Below are 19,220 nucleotides of genomic sequence, written 5' to 3'. Positions count from 1 at the left end.
AGATGCTGCATAAGTCATAACCCCCATAAATGTCCATGGTCATCGTTATCACCAGCATCACCACAACCGATTCACTCTGAGTATGTGCGGAGCTCCTTGCTTGGCAGAAAACACTTTCACTTCCCAAGTGAGTTTATTAACTACCATTTCATAATGAGTTTTTAAAACGGGACTCATTGCCCAGGCCACACTTAACAGTACCCTCAGATGATGTGGCCAGTCTTCCCAAGAGCCAACCCTTTGCTTTCCCCAGAGGTCGCAGCTCCTTCTGCATTACTCACGGCCCTCTGGCTGCGTACAGTAGAGCAGAACAGCTCCAACAAGATCCATGCATTAGGGAGAAAGCAAGGGCTGCAGAGCAATGAAGAAGGCAGCCCATCCTCAGCCCTTCCCAGCCCACAAGGGGCCTTCCCTTCACACACCTGAAATCACCATCTGTCACGCCAGTGCCTGTCACAACAATGGTCCGTCCAGTGCCTGCCTGGCAGCTCGGTGACCTTGGAAAAACCTCTTAACCTCCTCAAGTCCCATTTATTATTCTGTAGAAGAGGGTTAGTGAGGCTCTCACGGCTCTATGAGCACCCAAGTTCCCGAGTGTGAATGCAGCTGACTCCAACAAAGAAAGCTTGACAAAGGCAGATGAATAGACAGATGGATGCATGGGCAAGACAGAGGGATGGGTGGACAAGTGGACTGATGAATGGCTGGATGGAGTGTATTCCTTGCCTTGCAGATTCCCATGCATTTCCATATACCTGACCCTCGGCACACCCTCGTGACATGGGCAGGGAACATGAAGTCCCCTTGAAAATAAGACAACCGTCCCAAGCCTCTGGCAGGAGTGGAAGGGGCTGAGGGTTTTCACAGTAAAGTGGACTGTATCCTGCTTACCTCTCACCATGTCGCCAAGCTCAGGGCATGTGTCTTGTGTCAGGTCAGTATTTCTTGCATGGATAATGTATGGACAATTTCTAAAGAAAAAAAAAACTTCTATCTCACTATGTCAACCTAAATTATCTTTATCATGTAACTTAAAGGTTTGCCGATACTAACTCGGAACACAAGCCTGTTGAATACCAGTGACATGCAGTCCCCGGGCCTCCGGGCTGCCTCGAGCTGCAGGGGAGGGTTCCGGAGATGAGCTGTTCAGCTCCGAGGTCCTTCCCTCCTTGCTCAGGACCAGGCCAGGACTACCAGGCCTTTGTAGGGGCTCCACTCTGTGTGTTCTCACTTCCTGTGAAAGTGGAGTGGCCACAGTCACAGGCTGGATGCCAGGACATGGCGTCTGTCCCAGACGGGCTTCTCTCAACGCGCTGAGTCATCACAAAGACGATGTTGTGATCTCAACTTCCCAGGAGAGAGCTACGGACAGGTGCAGGTAGTGTCTAACCCAAGAGCCACCCTGGCCCAGCCCAGCCCTCATGAGGGCAGAGCCCTGCGGCTACCCTCTGACTTTCCTCCCCTACAACTGTCCTCCCACCTGCCCCTTCTCACTCCTGGGGGGGGTGCTTCTATAAGTATCCTCCTTCCACGCAGCCAGGCAAAGGGTGCTCACAGGCCCTCCTCACGGCATCAGCTATGCCATGCCCACTGGGGGCTCCCACCGAGGACCTGCCTGTGCCTGTTGGGATGCAGGTGTGGGGGAAGAGCTGAGCCTCACCAGAAAGGGCTGCTTAGTTCCTCTGGCTGGGCCAGCTTCAACCAGCAAGGCGCTTTGCACTTGTCCTCTCCCACTGCAGGCTGACATGTGGGGACGGCACCAGTAGTCCTTGGTCCTCAGCTTCGAGTGTCTGGACACCAGCTCTGTTCCTCTCTCCTGCGTGGCCCCACAGCTGCTTGTAGGTTTCCTCATGGACTCTCCACAGCACCCTCTTTGTAGAGACCACAGTGTTTGCTTGGGTCACAGTCCAGGGAACCCAGGTCCCAGACGCCCTCCTCTCCTCTCACCAGCTGCTGGCGCGAGTGCCAGCCTTGGCAGGGAGGAAGGCCAGAGTTCACTGGCTCTCCTCACTTTGGGGGAGGAATATAAACCCTCAGGGGCCCAGCCTGATGAAGCCTGACTGAGGAGCACTCGAAGCAGGGTCCCAAATGGGGGAACTGAGGAAGCACCTCTGGGCCCACCAGATAGGGGTGCATGCCCATCCTGGTGGCACGCAGGGCTAGAGCCCCTCAGCCATGGCTCCCTGTTCCAGTCCCTGCCATCCACAGCCCAGGGTGACCCCGCTCAGGTGGGGATACTGGGCTGAAGGCCACAAATTCCACTCCCCCCAAAAAGCCCATGAAAGAGGAGGTCCACGCATGGTCAGTGTGAGTAAAAGAAGGGCCCGAGTTTGCATGGGAGGGTCGGTCACCATTTTATCTTCTCTTCCTACTTAAACTGCTCCAAAGAGACTGGGCACAGCTGATGGACACAGAGACCTGTAGGCCAGGGAGCACAGCAGTTGCCCTGACACACAAAGAGCATCCGAGGGCCATGGAATTCCAGGCAATAAGGCCAACAGCATTTGAGGCACAGTTGAGAGTGGGAGAGTGACACAAAGTTGGACTTGACGCGAGTGACCTCTAAGTTTCCTTCCAGGCTCTACACATTGAAGGAGCCTCCTACTTAAAGGAAAACTGCACCAGGTACTTCCACGGGGGGACAACCCACTGGCTCTAACAGGTGGCAAGAGAGCCACACAATGTACCGGAGTGAGGTTGTCTATGGTCCCTGTCCTCTGCTGATAAACAGAGGCTCTGGGTCCCCCAGAGGTTGGTCCTCAGGTCCCCCTGCTTTGGGACCAACCATCTTCCACACTCAGGTGACTCCTGTGCTGCCCCTGGACCCACCTCAGCTGCTTAGTGGGGAGGGAGTTCCTGCCCCTGGTGCTGGCTGGGGGTGAGGGGCGACTCGTGTGGACAACTCAGTCCCACAGAGCTGAAAACCCCAGTGAGACATGGGGCCTCTCATGCCCCATGCTGAGCAGGACTGCCCACACCCAGAGAACCTGTGGTGCACGGATTGGCCAGAATGAGGCAAACCCTCAGAGGGCTGCATCCCAGGCCCAAGACAGGACTTGTGACCCCCCCAGCCAGGGTCGGCCCAAGGCAAGGCAGAGCCGAGAACCTTCACGGCCATGCAGAGAGCACCTGCTGGCTGTTGGTCCTGCAGCCTGGGGTCTCGTCTGCACTCACGCGGCTGCACATGCATTAGCCAGCTCCCCGCTAGATGACAGGCTGCTGGCGCTGTTGGCAGCTGAGTTCCAGAGCAAGAAGCCCACACGCACGGTCTAACCCCCTGGGGTGCCATCTGCAGGTGGACAGAACAGGTTTGTAAAGAACCGGCCAAACGCATCTCGCACGAGCTCCTCCTGTCACAGCACTGAGACAGCTCTGCATCCTCAAGGGTCAGATGCTCACAGCAGTCAGCTCGAGGATGCAGAGGACTCGGGGAGGCAAGGAACCAGGACCAGTGGGCAGACAAGTATTCCTACACACAACCCTGCCCCAAGCAAAGGCCAGCTGCTTGTCTGCTTAGCTTCAGAGCCAGAAGGGATTCCGGAGGAGGGCTGGGATTCAGAGCATTGGAAAGCTATTCACACTCTGACCAACAAAGGATGGAGCTTTTAACTTTTCGTCTGTAGCTGGAGACTCCAAGGGGCTGAGGTGGGAAAGGCACCAGGAGGATGGGTGCCCAGAGGCTGCCAGATGCCTCCACCCCAGGGCCTTTGCTGCTACCCCGTGCCTGCAGAGCTCTCTTTCCTCAGGCCACCTCCTCAAAACACCTCTTCTAACACCCTCTGTGAACTACACCCAGACTGACAGCTTCTGTTGCTCTTGTGTGTGTGTATTTGCCTTTTTTTTCCTTTTTTTAACATCTTAATTTTATTTTTTTCAGTATTCCAGCAATCATTGTTGATTCACTACACCCAGTGTTCCATGCAATCCACGTCCTCCCTAATACTCACCACCAGGCTCACCCGTCCCCTCCAAAACCCTGTTTGCTTCTCAGAGTCCCCAGTTTTTTATGGTTTGTCTCCCCCTCCAATTTCCCACAACTCACTTTTCCTTTCCTTCTCCTAATGTTCTCCATGTTATTCCTTATGCTCCACAAATACATGCAACCATATAACTGACTTTCTCTGCTTGATTTAATTCACTCAGCATAAACTCTTCCAGTCCCATCCACGTTGCTACAAAAGTTGGGTATTCATCCTTTCTGATGGAGGCATACTACTCCATAGTGTATATGGACCACATCTTCCTTATCTATTCATCCATTGAAGGGCATCTTGGTTCTTTCCACAGTTTGGGAACTGTGGCCATTGCTGCTATGAACACTGGGGTACAGATGGCCCTTCTTTTCACTGCATATGTATCTTTGGGGCAAATACCCAGTAGTGGAACTGAAGGGTCATAGGGAAGCTCTATGTTTAGTTTCTTCAAAGTGGCTGCACCAATGTGCATTCCCACCAACCATGTAAGAAGATTCCCCTTTCTCCCCATCCTCTCCAACACATGTTGTCTCCTGCCATGTTAATTTTGGCCATTCTAACTAGTATAAGATGGTATCTCCATGTGGTTTTGATTTGAATCTCCCTGATGACCAGTGATGATGAACACTTTTTCATGTGTCTGTTACCCATTTGTAGGCCTTCATTAGAGAAGTGTCTGTAAATGTCTTCTGCCCATTTTTTGACATGATTATGATTACCTGTTTTTTGGGTGTTGAGTTTGAGGAGTTCTTTATAGATTATGGATATCAGCCCTTGGTCTGTAGTGTCATTTGCCTAATCAAAGAGGTAAAGGATCTGTACTCATGGAACACTCATGACAGAAATTGAAGAAGACACAAAAAGATGAGAAAGTTTTCCAAGCTCATGGATCATAAGAATAAACATGGTTAAAATGTCTATACTGCCCAGAGCAATCTCCACTTTCAATGCCATCCCGATTAAAATTCCACCAGCATTTTTCAAATTTCTGGAACAAACAATCCTAAGATTTCTTTGGAACTAGAAAAGACCCTGAATTACTAGAAAATGTTGGGAAAAAAAACAATAACAACAAATCTGGGGGCATCACGCTACCTGATGTCAAGCTTTACTACAAAGCTGTGATCACCAAGACACCATCTCCTGGCATAAAAACAGACACATAGACCAGTGGAATAGAGTAGAGAGACCAGATATGGACCCTTAACTCTATGGTCAATTAATCTTCGACAAAATAGGAAAAAATATACAGTGGGGAAAAAAAAACAGTCTCTTCAATAAATGGTGCTGGGAAAATTGGTCAGCTATATGTAGAAGAATAAATTCGACCATTTGCTTACACCATATGCAAAGATAAGCTCAAAATGGATGAAAGACCTCAATGTGAGGCAGGAATCCATCAGAGTCCTAGAGGAGAACAGAGGCAGTAACCTCTTCACATCAGCCACAGCAACTTTTTTCAAGACATGTCTCCAAAGGGAATGGAAACAAAAGTGGAAATGAACTTTTGGGACTTCGTAAAGATAAAAGCTTCTGCACAGCAAAGGAAACAGTCCACAAAACGAAGAGGCAATCCACGGAACAGGAGATGTTGCTCTTGATATAAGCATCCAGAACATTCTCTTCACAGCTCTACCATCACCCAACCTTCCGGTTTGTTGATTTTCTTCTCCCAGAGTGCAGAAGTCCTCTTTCAGTTGCTTTATTTTCTCAGTAGATACGGAAAGCACAGTCATCTGATGAGAGTAGGGGCTTCGGGGATGAAAGGTGTACAAGGTGACCACCATGCTCTGAGGCTTTGGACACCACTGAGGGGTCCCAGCCTAACTGTGACAGAAGGACACAGAAACGTGTTTGGTGTGGGCTACCATGATTCTAGACACATTTGAAAATCCAACTTTGTATAAAATGAGTATCTCTTCTAAGTCTTTTTTTTAATTTCATTTTTAGAAATCAAATATTTAGAAATCAAATATTTCATCCATTATTGTCTAATTAAAACTTATTGTACCCAAACATGTGTTCCATCCTCATTTTTAGGCTCATAAATATTTACACACGTTCTCATTGAAGACAAAAAGGTCATTTTAAATCTAGATAAGCAGTAACATTTTTAACCAAAGAAGGAGGGGTGTTTCATTTGGCTACTTTTCCAAGGCCTGTGAGGAGAGCTCCACAAGTTTTCCTCATCACTTCCAGATGCACTGCAGAGAGACCCCAGCTGGATTCCCAATGTGCTGCAGATAGAGAGAGAGAGCCCCAGCTGGACTCCAGATGTGCTGCAGAGTGAGTGAATCCTGGCTGTACTCCAGATGTGCTGCAGAGAGAGGGTTCCCTTTCTGGACAGCAGATGTGCTATAAAGAGTGAGCCCCAGCTGGACTTCAGATGTGCTGCAGAGAAAGTAAGCCCCAAGGTGGACTCTAGATGTGCTGCAGAGAGAGAGAGCCCTGGCTGGATTCCAGATGTGCTGCAGAATGAGTGAGTCCTGGCTGGACTCCAGATGTGCTACAGAGAAAACCCCTGGCTGGACTCCAGATGGGCTTCAGAGAAAGAGTCCCTTCTGGACTGAAGATGTGCTACAGAAAGAGAGCCCCAGGCTGGACTCCAGATGTGCTGGAGAGAGAGTGAGCCCCTGGCTGGACTCCAGATGTACCACAGAGGGTGAGCCCCAGGATGAGAAGGGAGATCCAGGCATACAGAGCCCCCTTGCATCCAGCCTGGGCTTCTGCCTGGCACAGAGCCTGCATACTCTGTGCCCCTGGGAGCAAGGGCTTCTGGTGAGCACTGCCCCTGCTCTAGCATCTTCAGTGAGATGGAGAACCTTGAGTCATGGGACCAGCCAGAGAGACACTGTTTCCAAGTTTCCCCAGCACTTCGGACCCATTGCTCTCCATTTAGGAGCCAGACGTGGGGAGGGTCAGGTGGTGAGAGAGGGACTCCTGATTCCATGTTGCCATGCCAGCTCTCTGGCAAACCAGCTGAAAACAGAGCTGTGCCCCTCCCTGCAAGGCATGGGGCAGGGGTCACTGCTCTGGAGCCGGACCCTCTAGGCTTCCCCGCAGGACAGACACACCCCAGCCTGACATCCCGGACGGCCTCTGTGGGGACAGGGACTGAGTTACGACCCAGGGCGGCAGCAGCTCCTGAACATGGCACAGATTCTGGGAAGGGGAGGGCAGCTGGCACTGGTGGCTCAGAGCACACACAGCCAGGCCCAGGCCCCTCATTCCTTGTGACAGCCCCACACATCCCCAAAGTCCCCTGCTCGGTCGCTGAGCTGCCAGTGCTGGAGTCCCCGTTTCTGCAGCTCAACAAGTCGTCATTCCCGTGCAAGCTCAGTGGAAGGTGAGCAGGACAGCCGTAACATCAGAGAGACACAGTCACACTCCCAAGATCCTCAGGTCTTACCGGCTCAGACAGCTTGGCCCGACCACCCACTGCCGCCTCAGCCCCACACCTGGCATGCAGCCCATGGTCCCACTTACCGGCCCACCCTCCCTCCTGCCTCAACCACTGGAAGGGTCTCTCTCCACCCTCACAGAGCGCCCGTCCTGTGTCTGCACACTGCAAGCCTACACCACCTGTGTGTGGACGCACTGGGGGAAGACCACCTGGGCACACGACTGTCCCCTCCTTGTCTGCCATGGTCCTACCCTCACCGTGCATCTGTGCTCGTGGGACCTGGGTGGAAAGCTGGCCAGAGCCCCAGCCCTGCTTCCTCCATAGGACACTCAGGGCGCACAGCCCCTCGCCTCTGGCCCCACTTTCCAGAAGGGCATCTGGGATCCTCCTGGGCTCACTGCCATAGCTGGGATCTAACCAGGTGTTGCCACAACCCTCCCTGGTCCAGACAAGTTACCGAACAGGACAAGAAAGGAGACAGAGGGAGGCAGCATCCCCACGGGGGCTGCTGTCGACCACTGAAGCTTCCCAGTGTGTCGAGCAAGTGAGTGGCATCACGTTACTGTGTGAAAAGTTGTCTCAAGGGGCACCTGGGGGGCTCAGTATGTGAAGCCTCTGCCTTCAGCTCAGATCATGGTCCCACGGACCTGGGATCGAGTCCCACATTGGGCTCCCTGGCCCAGTGGGGAGCCTGCTTCCTCCCTCTGGCTGTCGCTCCCCCTGCTTGTGCTTTCTCTGACAAATAAATAAATAAAAACTCTTTTTAAGAAATTTGTCTCAAGAAGCACTGACTTTCCCCTGGACAGTCGGAGTGGAAAGCCTCTAGAGCTCTATGAGACCATGGGATGCTAAAGCAGCTTCCAAGGCCAAGACCAAGTCTGCTCCTCCTAGTCATGCAGGTGTCAGAGGGCAGCTCAGGGGAGCCCAGCGCGGGGACGGGTTGGGCCCAGCCCTGACTTGCCCACCCAGGGCCCGCACACCATGCTCCACAGCCCAGGACCGCTGGGTCTCGGCCAGAGGGTTGACCACCCGAAGGCAGGCCAGCCACGTCAGCTCCTCCTGGGGCTGCTAGTGGGGCCCCCGTGGGAGACACACACTCACGGGTGGAAGTGGCCTGTGTGCAACACCAGCTGGGGCTTGTCCTCCTCCAGACTCTGGAACCACATGCTGAACAAGGCCGTGAACCCATGCAGCACACAGGCTTTCCTGATCTTGAAGTGCAGCTTGCCTTTCAGCGTCTGATCAAGCGGATGGTAAGAAGGGGACACAGGTTTTGTAAGCTCAGGACTGGGCCACGAGGGTCCCCCCGAGCAAGAACTAGCAACTGTCAGCCCGGGCCTGCCCCACAAATCCCACCACCCTGCACTGCCCTCAGAACCATCTAGTTTAGCAATGGTGAACAGGACTTGCTGGTTTAGCTGAACACCTCCAACACCACGTAAAATTTCCTCCTCCTGAAACTACTAAAACTGGCATCATAAATCCAAATGCTGCAGATAATGGCAAAAGGTTTCAAGCAATCTGGGCCTCATCCACCCAGACATGAGTGGAACCTAATTTCCTCTCAATTCTTTACATAAATGAAGTTCCAGGCCCGGTCTCTATTCTGCAAAACTACATGCAGAGTCAAGAGTTCAGTCTCCACGTTGTTCTGCCTGTCGGAACCCCATAGGGGCTGCCCGGGACCCCCACACTCGCTCGCTGCTCCTGCACCTCCCCACACACCACCAAATGAGGCCCCGTGGCCACAAGCACCACCTCGTGGCAACAGGGGGAAGTAAAAGTAAGAATTAAGAATTCTGTCATCAACGGTAGTGAAAACAATTTTAATTCAGTCCTTGAAGAAACTGGATATGATGTATTAGAATCCAAAGATGCTGAAAATATTAAACATAAATCTGAAAAGAACGGATGATGTTGAAGAAGCCAGTGGTAAAGAAAATAACTTAAAAATATAAAATGCAAAACCAAACATAAAGAAGCAAAGACTCTGGGAAAATCAAAGCAAGGTTCATGATATCCACAGAGAAGTCTTGGTGTGCGAGTGCCGCTGACAACATGAGAGGGAAGTGCGCATCTGGTCTCACCTCCCGGTCGGTGATCTGCACAGTCCTCATGTCCAGCTGTAATATGGTGCACGGCTCTGAGAGACAGTCTTCTGATTTCAAAATGTGGTTACACTTGGGCTTTGAAAAAAACTCCTTAATTGCTAAAGATCTAGGGAAAAAAGTCAAAGACATTGCTCAGAGGTGTCAGACCCACATCCCGGGCTCTGACACATGCACGCACGCATGACCACAGCACTTGCGGCATCTCTCCAGCATTTGAAGGAGTTCCAAGCCATGGCCTGCAGCACAAGGACACCGAGACGGGCTGGAGGTCCCCACAGGTGGCCTGGGGAGACCACAGTGCAAGCGCCTCCCACTTCCACCCTCTGCGCAGGGCCTAAGCTCCTGGAAACCAACCGTTCCCTCACAGGCAACGCCCAGACCCATCCCACCGCCCTCCTCCTATCACGTGGACAGAGACCATGGGAGCCCAGTGGGGCTCCCTCACCTGACCCAAACTCATCCCATGGACACATCCTCTTACAGCATAAGAAGGGCGAGTACAGGACAGTAAGATATTCACAGTAAATAAGACACTCCTGTTCTAGGTGACTCTCTCTGACCCGTATCAGCCCGACTCTCTGGAGGGGTCCCCACACACAGGGGCTGAGCCCCCGCACCATCCCTCCTCGTCACTGCGCCTGACCCCACTGAGGAACGTGGTGTTTGCCCAGTCGCAACGTACCACGGGAAATTGTTCAAAAACTGAGCACAGCAATAACTTCTAAAATAACAATTGAAAGTCAACATTTTAATGATGCCATGATATGGCCACGTTTTTAAAAATATTTTTTCTGATAAAAATAATTATGCACATATAAAGAATTTGGAAAATATAGAAAAGTCCAAAGAAAAACCTTGAGTCTCCCATGCCCTTGCCTCAGCACTCTGCTACAGTCATTTTCTCCCCTGGAGCTCTATTTGTGTGTTTTTATGCAAGCAGAAGCCATTCTGCGTATGTGATCCGTGTCCCCCCAGTGTCACCATCTCGTAATCCGTAATCCATTGGACGGGTGAACAGCCATCAGCCACGCTCTACGGGACCGTCTGTTCCCCGTGCTGTATGTTTGGGAGCAGGCCGTGGTGGTACCAATGGGGAAGGGGGTGGATGTCCCCCGCACCCACAGCTCTGGGCACACAGGCACGTCTCCTCCACCTCACCTATAGCTCAGAGAGCACCAAATGCCATTTTAATGTGATCTTCGTCCATCCAATTTGCAAAAATAGCATTTAGTTTGCATTTCAATCACTAATAATGCTGGGATTTCTTTCAAATATTTATTGGTGACTTTAGTTTTTGTGACTTGATTATTCCTATAAGCAAGGAATAAGGCTATAATTTCACTGGACACTCAGCTTTTCCTAAATAACTCTAGGGTCTGCCAGCTGGCACCTCCCTCCAAGCCGCGGCTGCCTTTTAAACCATGTTCAGCTGCCGACACACAGAGGCTGTCCGTTTGTACAGACTCAAGTCCAGCAGTGCTTTTCTTCTTTCTGTTCACTTTCTTTCCATCCAAAACCTGACACATGGTCCCCCACTGATTCTGAGAGTTAATGCAGATGCTTTAACACAAATCTCTTAAATCCATGTGAAATTAAATTTCAGTGCACAGTATGAGAGAAGGAAAGTAGTTTCAAGGGGCTCATCCGTGGCCCAGAACACTCTGCCGCCTGTGCCCCTCACGCCCCACGTCTCCCACACACACTGCGTGGGCCCGTCCTGTGCCACTGCTCTGTCCTTTCCTTTCTCAGGACCACTCTGCCTTCATCACTGGGCCCCCAGCTTAGAACTCACACCTGGCCCTAGATGAATGATGGGCCAGCTCTGTCGGGGACCTCTCCTCCCCATTCTCTTTATGGTTTGGGTTGAGAGTGCAGTGGTCCAACATGTTAACTGGGGAAGGCGTCTTCCCATGGCTTTATCGTCTCTTTTTCTGAGTTGCTTAATAAAGGCCAAAAGGGCCCAGAGACTCCCTTCTTCTGTACCCAGCAGACATCCATGCTCACCGGGCCCTCATGGCATACGTGAGACGTCCTGCAGTACTGAGCTGTGGGACCCCCTACTTCCCAGGGCTGACGCTGGCATCCCCAGACAACCAAGGCACACCAGCTTCCATCATCATCTTCTTACGAGCAACAACAGTGAGAACATGAAGGCCTCATCAGCCAATCATTTTAGATTACAACCTAGTTCAGCGGTGCAAGTGCATCCGTGTCTACAACGAGGAAAGCGAGCACTGTGGGATGTTGCTTCCTCTGCAAACTGCCAGGGATGACTTCACAAATAACATTTTCTGATCCTTTAAAACTGAATAGCTCTTAGTAGGAGCACATATTTGTGTGTTAACAGACCATGTACCGATAAAGGCCTCATCTGTAACTGTGACCACATTTTCCCACTATATTTGAGCCTTGCTAACTCCCGTCACACGTACTACCAGCATAAAGGCTTGAGGGTTGACCTGCCAAGTTCTCAGGCCTGGCGTGAATCCCCTTCAGTGCCATGGTGGGCTCCGCACTCGGGGTCTCCCCAGCCCGTGCAGCAGAACACGCTGGCACAGAGCCCACTGCACTCACTTGAGGGCACTGAGGTTGAACTCGAAGGCATTGTTCGAGAAGAGCACCTTGCTGTGGTAGTCCCGGTCGGCGCTGCAGGGCACCAGGTGCAGTGCGGCTGTGGTCGGTCAGATGACCCTGCCTTCCTTCAGCCACGCATCCCAGGCATACAGAATCGACTGGATCATGAACTCAAACTGCACAGGAGGGAGATACAGAGGGGACACGGTGGCAGAGGCCGCGTCTGTGAACAGTTGTCTGGGGGGCTGACCTGTACCCACAGCAGAGGTGGTGCTGACGCTTACCACGGCCTCGGCCAGAGTCCCACCAGCTCCCGTGAGACTGAGTCTACAGCCAGGCAGCCGCCATTCAGGAGACAGCTTCACCCTGTCCCCCGCCACCCCACGTCAGCTGCTACCCTGTTTCTAACAGCCCCAAAGGGCCACAGAGTTTTCACTGTCAGACTGTGTAAACTCTGCCTGGAGTAGTCTCAGAATTTTCACAATCCTGTAAGTTCACTGAAATCACCTCGTAAAAACACGAGACATTAAAAGCAGGCACACCATGGAGGTTCACATGGTACTTAATTCGTTAAGAGCAGCCTAACAGTTCCCGTCACCCTCAGAGCTCCCCCGACAGGCAAGCACGATGCCTCAGCCTGAGACAGTAGCGGCAGGAAGCCAGCCTTTGTGTCAGAACCAAGGAGTGTGAAGAGTGTGCGGAAAGCATGCGGGGAGCGAGTGGGGACTGTGCCAGGAGTGTGCTGCCAGTATGTGGGGAGCATGTGGGTAGCATGCAGGGAAGGCTAGAGGCACTTCATTCTGTAGCCGAAGGGAAGCCACCAACGGTTTTTTCTCAAATAATTTCAGGCAGTTTTCATTTCAGAAGTAGTGGATGTTCAGTATGGAAACATTCAGAAAAGTCAGAAAAGCACAAACCTAAACAAAAGTCATGAGTAAAGCCAGCACCAAAGGAACCACTGCTCACTTGGCACTTTATCCCAAGGACTTTTCTTCACATACACAGACATGCACGCAGGTGAAAACCATATACAGATAATTTTTAATTCTATTTTATTAAACTATCTATGGTAAATCAGTCAGTCTACTGATTTTAACCCTTGTATGGATCTGTGTATCCACAATCGGGACACAGAACAGCTGCATGACCCCAAAACCCTCCTCCCAACACCCCCAACCTTTGGAAACCACTCAGCGGCCTCCCCGCAGCTCTTTTGGAGAATGTCACACAAATGGAATCACACAGTACGTACTTTTGAGACTGGCTTCTTTCCATCATAATAACAACTTTTTTTCTATACTAATAGGTTCTGTCTTGTGCTTTCCATCCTGTTCTATGTCTTTCCTTGTTACAGTATCACACTGATTCCGTTACCCTTACTGATGCCACCCAGCTCTCTGGGGTCTGTCCCTGGCATCCAAGTACCAGCCGCTCATCCTTTATCACCCAGCAGTAGCCCTGGTGCGGATGTACCCCAGACACGCATCCAGTCACCTGCTGGCAGACATTTGGGTTGTTTCCAGCTTTTTGGCAATTTTAACTGGAGCAGTGTAAGCATGTACAGGTTTCTGTGTGTGCACAGCCAGCGTTTCCGTGTCAGTACCCAGAACTGGAATCACCGGGTCACACAGCAAGTGCACTGGTACCTCCAGAGGACACTGCCCAGTGGCCCCAGAGCAGCTGCGTCAGTGCGGGGAGCTTCGGCAGTCCACAGCACTCAGAATCACAGAAACTCCAGCCATCCCGGCAGGCGTGTGGTGGCACCACTTACAGCTTCAGTCTGTGTTCCCCTGGTGACTGCTGTGCTTCCTGTCTTTTCAAACGCTCCCTTCTCAGCCATCTGTATACTCTGGCAAACTCTCTGTTCAAGTCTTTTGCACATTTTTCACTTAGGTTGTTTACTTTCTTCCTGATGAATTTTGAGAGCTGTTTGTATATTCAGGACACATATTAAATATGTGATTTGCAAATACTTTTTCTCATTATTACCATGTTTTTTTTTTTCATTTTCTTTTACAGAGCAGACATTTTTAATTCTGATAAAGTCTGGCCTATGCTCTTTTCCTTTAATGGATCATATTTAAGAATCAACCAAAAACTCTTTGCCTAACCCATGACAATTTTCTCCCAAGATTTCTTGTAGAGTTTTATAGTTTTACAGTCTATGCTATTAGATCTAGAATCAATTTTGAATTTTTTGGAAGAACATATGAGGCTTAAAAATGAAGTTCTTTTTCTCTTTTCTTTTCTTTTTCACATGTGGATGGCCAACTAACTGTGCCAATATCTTCCAATGAAAAGACTATCTTTTCTCCATTAAAATGATCTTGCTCCCCGTTAAAAGATCAGTTAACCATGTTTTAAGGGATCAATGTCTCTACTTTAGCCATCGACCTATGTGTCCTGTCACCAGTACCACACTATTTTTACCACACAACTTTACACTAAGTTTGAAAGTCAGTTTTAAAGTCAGTAATTCTTCAAATTTTATTCTTCTTTTAAAAATTGTATCCACTGGGGTCCCTGGGGGGCTCAGTGGGTTGAGCATCTGCCTTTGGCTCAGGTCATGATCTCGGGGTCTTGGGATCGAGTCCCCCATTGCCTGCTTTTCCCTCTCTCCCTCCTCCTGCAACTCGCTCAACCTGCCCCTTCCCCTGCTTGGGCTCATTCGCTCTCTCTCCAATAAATACAATTTTAACAAAACCAAAAGACAACTGACAGAATGGGAGAAGATATTTGCAAACGACATGTCAAATAAAGGGCTAGTATCCAAAATCCATAAAGAGCTTATCAAACTCAACGAACAAATAATCCAATCAAGAAATGGGCAGAGGACATGAACAGACATTTTTGCAAAGAAGAGATGCACATAGCCAAAAGACACATGAAAAAGTGCTCCACATCACTTGGCATCAGGGAAATACAAATCAAAACCACAATGAGATCCCACCTCACACCAGTCAGAATGGCTAAAATTAGCAAGTCAGGAAATGACAGATATTGGCAAGGATTCAGAGAAAGGGGAGCTTCCTGCACTGTTGGTGGGAATGCAAGCTGGTGCAGCCACTCTGGAAAACAGCATGGAGTTGAAAACAGAGCTACCCTATGACCCAAAGATTGCACTATTGGGTATTTACCCTTAAGATACAAATGTGGTGCTCCAAAGGGGCACATGCACCTGAATGTTTATAGCAGCAATGTCCACGATAGCCAAACTATGGAAAGAACCTAGATGTCCATCAACAGATGAATGGATAAAGAAGATGTGGTATACACAATATAATACTATGCAGCCATCAAAAGAAATGAAATCTTGCCATTTGTGATGACGTGAATGGAACTAGAGGGTATTATGCTTAGCGGAATAAGTCAATCAGAGAAAGACAAGTATCATATGATCTCCGTGATGAGGAAGTGGAGATGCAACATGGGGGTTTAGGGAGTAGGAAAAGAAAAAATGAAAGAAGATGGGACTGGGAGGGAGACAAACAATAAAAGACTCAATCTTAAAAAACAGACTGAGGGTTTCTGGGGAGAGTGGGGACAGGAGAGTGTGGTGGGGATATGGACAGTGGGGAGGGTATGTACTATGGTGAGTTCTGTGAAATGTGTAAACCTGGTGAGTCACAGACCTGTACCCCTGGGGATAAAAATACATTATATGTTTATTAAAAAATTTAAAAATTTAAATTAAAAAAATGCACCAACTATTCTAGTTTCTGTACTTTCCAAATAAAGTTTACAATGAGCTCGTCTACACACACCAAACAATGCTGATCCGACCCTGACTGGAATTGCATTCTGTCTACAGACCAGTGTATGAACATCATTACCAATTTGTCTTCCAGTCCATTAACACTGTATCTCTCCATTTATTTGGGTTTTCTGTGACCTCTTTCATCAGCACCTTATAGTTTTTGGCCTATAAAACTTGTACATGTCTTGCCTTTCTAAGTATTTCAAATCTGGGGGCTACTGCAAAAGATACTGTACACTGTTAGTGTATAAAAACCCTCAAACAAAAATTAGCTGCCTGAATCCATCAGTACATTAGAAGGATCCTAATCCTTGATCAGGTGGGATTTTCTTCTGGGATGCAAACACAGTTCAACATACAGCAAATCAGTAGATGTGATATACCACATTACCAAAATGAAGGATAAAAATCATATAGTCATTTCAATACGTGCAGAAAAAGCATTTAATAAAATCCAACTATATTCCATGATCAAAATCCAAAAATCTACAAATTAGGAGAATATCCCACAACATAATAAAAGCCACATATGTCAAGCATAGATCTAGCACCATACTTGACAGTGAAAAGCAGAAAGCTTTCCTGTAAGATCACATGAAAGTCAGGCATGTCCTCTCTCACCATTTTCATTCAACATAGTCCTGAAAGTCCTAGCCACAGCAATCAGGCAAAGAAAAGAAATTTAATAAGCATCCAAAGCAGAAGGGAAGAAGTAAAACTGTCTCTATTTGCAGATGATGTATTATATATAGAAAATTCTGAAGACTCTACCAGAAAAACCGTTAGAATAACAAATTCAATAAAGCTGCAGAATATGACATTAATATGCAAAAATAAGTTGGGCTTCTATACACTAACAATAAACTATGAGAAAGAGAAATTAAGAAAATAATCTCATGTACAGTTCCATCAAAAATAATAAAATACCTTGGGGTGCCCGGGTGGCTCAGTGGGTTAGCCTCTGCCTTCCTCTCAAGTCATGATCCCAGGGTCCTGGGATCAGGCTTTGAGTCTCGAACATCGGGCTCTCTGCTCAGCAGGGGGCCTGCTTCCCCCTCTCTCTCTCTGCCTACCTCTCTGCCTACTTGTGATCTCTCTCAAATGAATAAATAATATCTTTTAAAATAATAATAATAATAATTTCAAAATACCTCAAAATAAATTTAACCAAGGGGAGTAAAAAAGACAATGAAGAAAGAAATTAAAGAAGACACAAACAAACAGAAAGACATCCCCTGCTCATGGACAGGAAGAATCAGAATTGTTTACCTTTCTACACTCCTCAATCTACAGATTCAATTCAATCTCTATCGAAATCCTAATGGCATTTCTCACAGAAATAGGAAAAGCGGTCCAAAGACTCCAACTGAACACAGCAATCTTGAGAAAGAAGACTGAAGCCGGAGACATCACATTTCCTGGGTTCAAACTGTATTATAAAGCTGTTGTAATCAAAACAATATGGTACTGCCATAAAAACAGACACGTAAGTCAACGGAACAGAACAGAGAGTCCGGAAATTACCCCATGCATATGTGATCAATTAATTTTCAACAAAGAAGCCGAGAACAGACAATGTGGAGAGTAGAAAGTCTTCGAGATGGTGCTGCGAAAACCGGGTTGCTGCTCGCCCGAGAGTGAACAGGAGCATTGTCTTACAACACACACAAAAATCAACTCCAAATGGATTAGAGACTTGATTATAAAATTTAAAACCAAAAAATTCTTAGAAGCAAACACAGGGAATAAGCTCCCTGACACTGACCGTGCCAGCCGTTTTTTGGATGAGACACTAAAAGCAAAGACAACAAAAGCAAAACTAAACAAGTGGGGCTACATCAAACTGAAAAGCTTCTGCACAGCAAAGGAAATCATCAACAACAAAAAGATAAAGTTTCACACAACAAGGGGTGAAAACCCAGAACATACAAGGAACTCATACAACCCAAGAGAAAAAAAAAAAAAAACTATTTTAATTGGACAATGGGACTTGTTTTCCAAAGTCATATAAAGGGCAACAGACACATGAAAAGGTGCTCAGTGTCACTGAGCATCAGGAAATGTAAATCAAAACCACACTGAGGTGTGACATCATACCCCTTACATCAATTATCAAAAAGACAACAGGAGGAACAACCGGGTGGTAAAGTCAGTTGAGCATCTGACTCCTAGTTTCGGTTCAGGTCATGATGTCAGGGTCGTGGGCCTGAGTCTCATGTCAGGCTCCATGCTCAGCGGGGAGTCTGCCTCTCTCTCTCTCCCCCTGCCTCTCCCCACTGTGCTCTGTCTCCCTTGTTCTAAAATAAATAAATAAATCTTTAAAATAATACAACCTATAGCAGATGCTGGCAAGAATATGCAGAAAAGGGCAGGCTCTCGAACCACTGGTGGAAACGTAAACTGGCACAGCCACTGTGGGAACCCGTGTGGAGGACCCTCAGGAAATCAAAACTAGAAACACCATGAGACCCAGCAATCCCACTTCCGTATTATATCCAGAGGAAACAAAACCACTCTCTCAGAGAGGTGTCTGTGCTCCTGTGTTCACAATAAGCAAGACAGGACAACAGTCTGGGGATGCACTGACAGACGAACGGATCAAAGAAAAAGTGGGAGATACATACCTGAGACCACATGACACACACTCTAGACACAGACAAACACGACGGGGAACCCCTCAGCCCTGGGACGGAGGAAAGCCTGCCGTCTGCAGGAACACGGATGATGCTAGAGGGCCTTCAGCTACTGAAGTAAGACACACAGAGACAGACTGACACTGTATCCTATCACTTACAAGTGATATTCTAAAAATAATTTTTTTTAACTGAACCCATAGAAACAGAAAGTAAAAAGTGGTTACCAGGAGCTCAGGGGTGAGGAAAATAGGGAGAGAGTGGCAAAAAACTATCAATTATAAAATGAGTGAGGTCTAAGTATCTATTATATACACTGGTGACTACAGATGACAACACCATCACGGGGAGGTGACAGATGTGTTAACTCAATGGGATAGTGGGGCAATGGGGAAGCTGTTGGTAATGTACACAAACACCAAGTCATCAAACTGCACACTTTGCTATCTTATGATTTCCTAATTATACATCAATGCCAGAGAAGATAGACAACAGATAAACAGATTACAGAAAAAGAAGTGAGCTTCAAAGGGAAATTAGAGAATCAATTCCATTTACTATAGCACCAAGAACCATAAGATACCTGGGAATAAACCTAACCAAATAGGTAAAACTAACCAAAGAGGCAAAGAGGTAAAGTACTCGAGGTGCTACAGAACACTCATGAAAGGAATCGAAGAAGACACAAAAAGATGGAAGACCATTCCATGATCTTGAGTCGGAAGAATAAACATTGTTAAAATGTCTATACTGCCCAGAGCAATCTAT

At 48.3% G+C, this 19,220-nt stretch overlaps 1 pseudogene; it reads right to left on the bottom strand.

The window, feature by feature from the left end:
* Positions 1-3,204: 3,204 nt before the first annotated feature.
* LOC122905370 overlaps positions 3,205-19,220 on the bottom strand; it is a 29,154-nt pseudogene continuing 13,138 nt past the window's right edge.

The sequence above is a fragment of the Neovison vison genome, chromosome 4 (genome assembly GCF_020171115.1).
Source record: "Neovison vison isolate M4711 chromosome 4, ASM_NN_V1, whole genome shotgun sequence".
NCBI lineage: Eukaryota > Metazoa > Chordata > Mammalia > Carnivora > Mustelidae > Neogale > Neogale vison.
The sequence above is the reverse complement of the archived record's forward strand: the minus strand, read 5'-3'. Positions and strand labels throughout refer to the sequence as shown.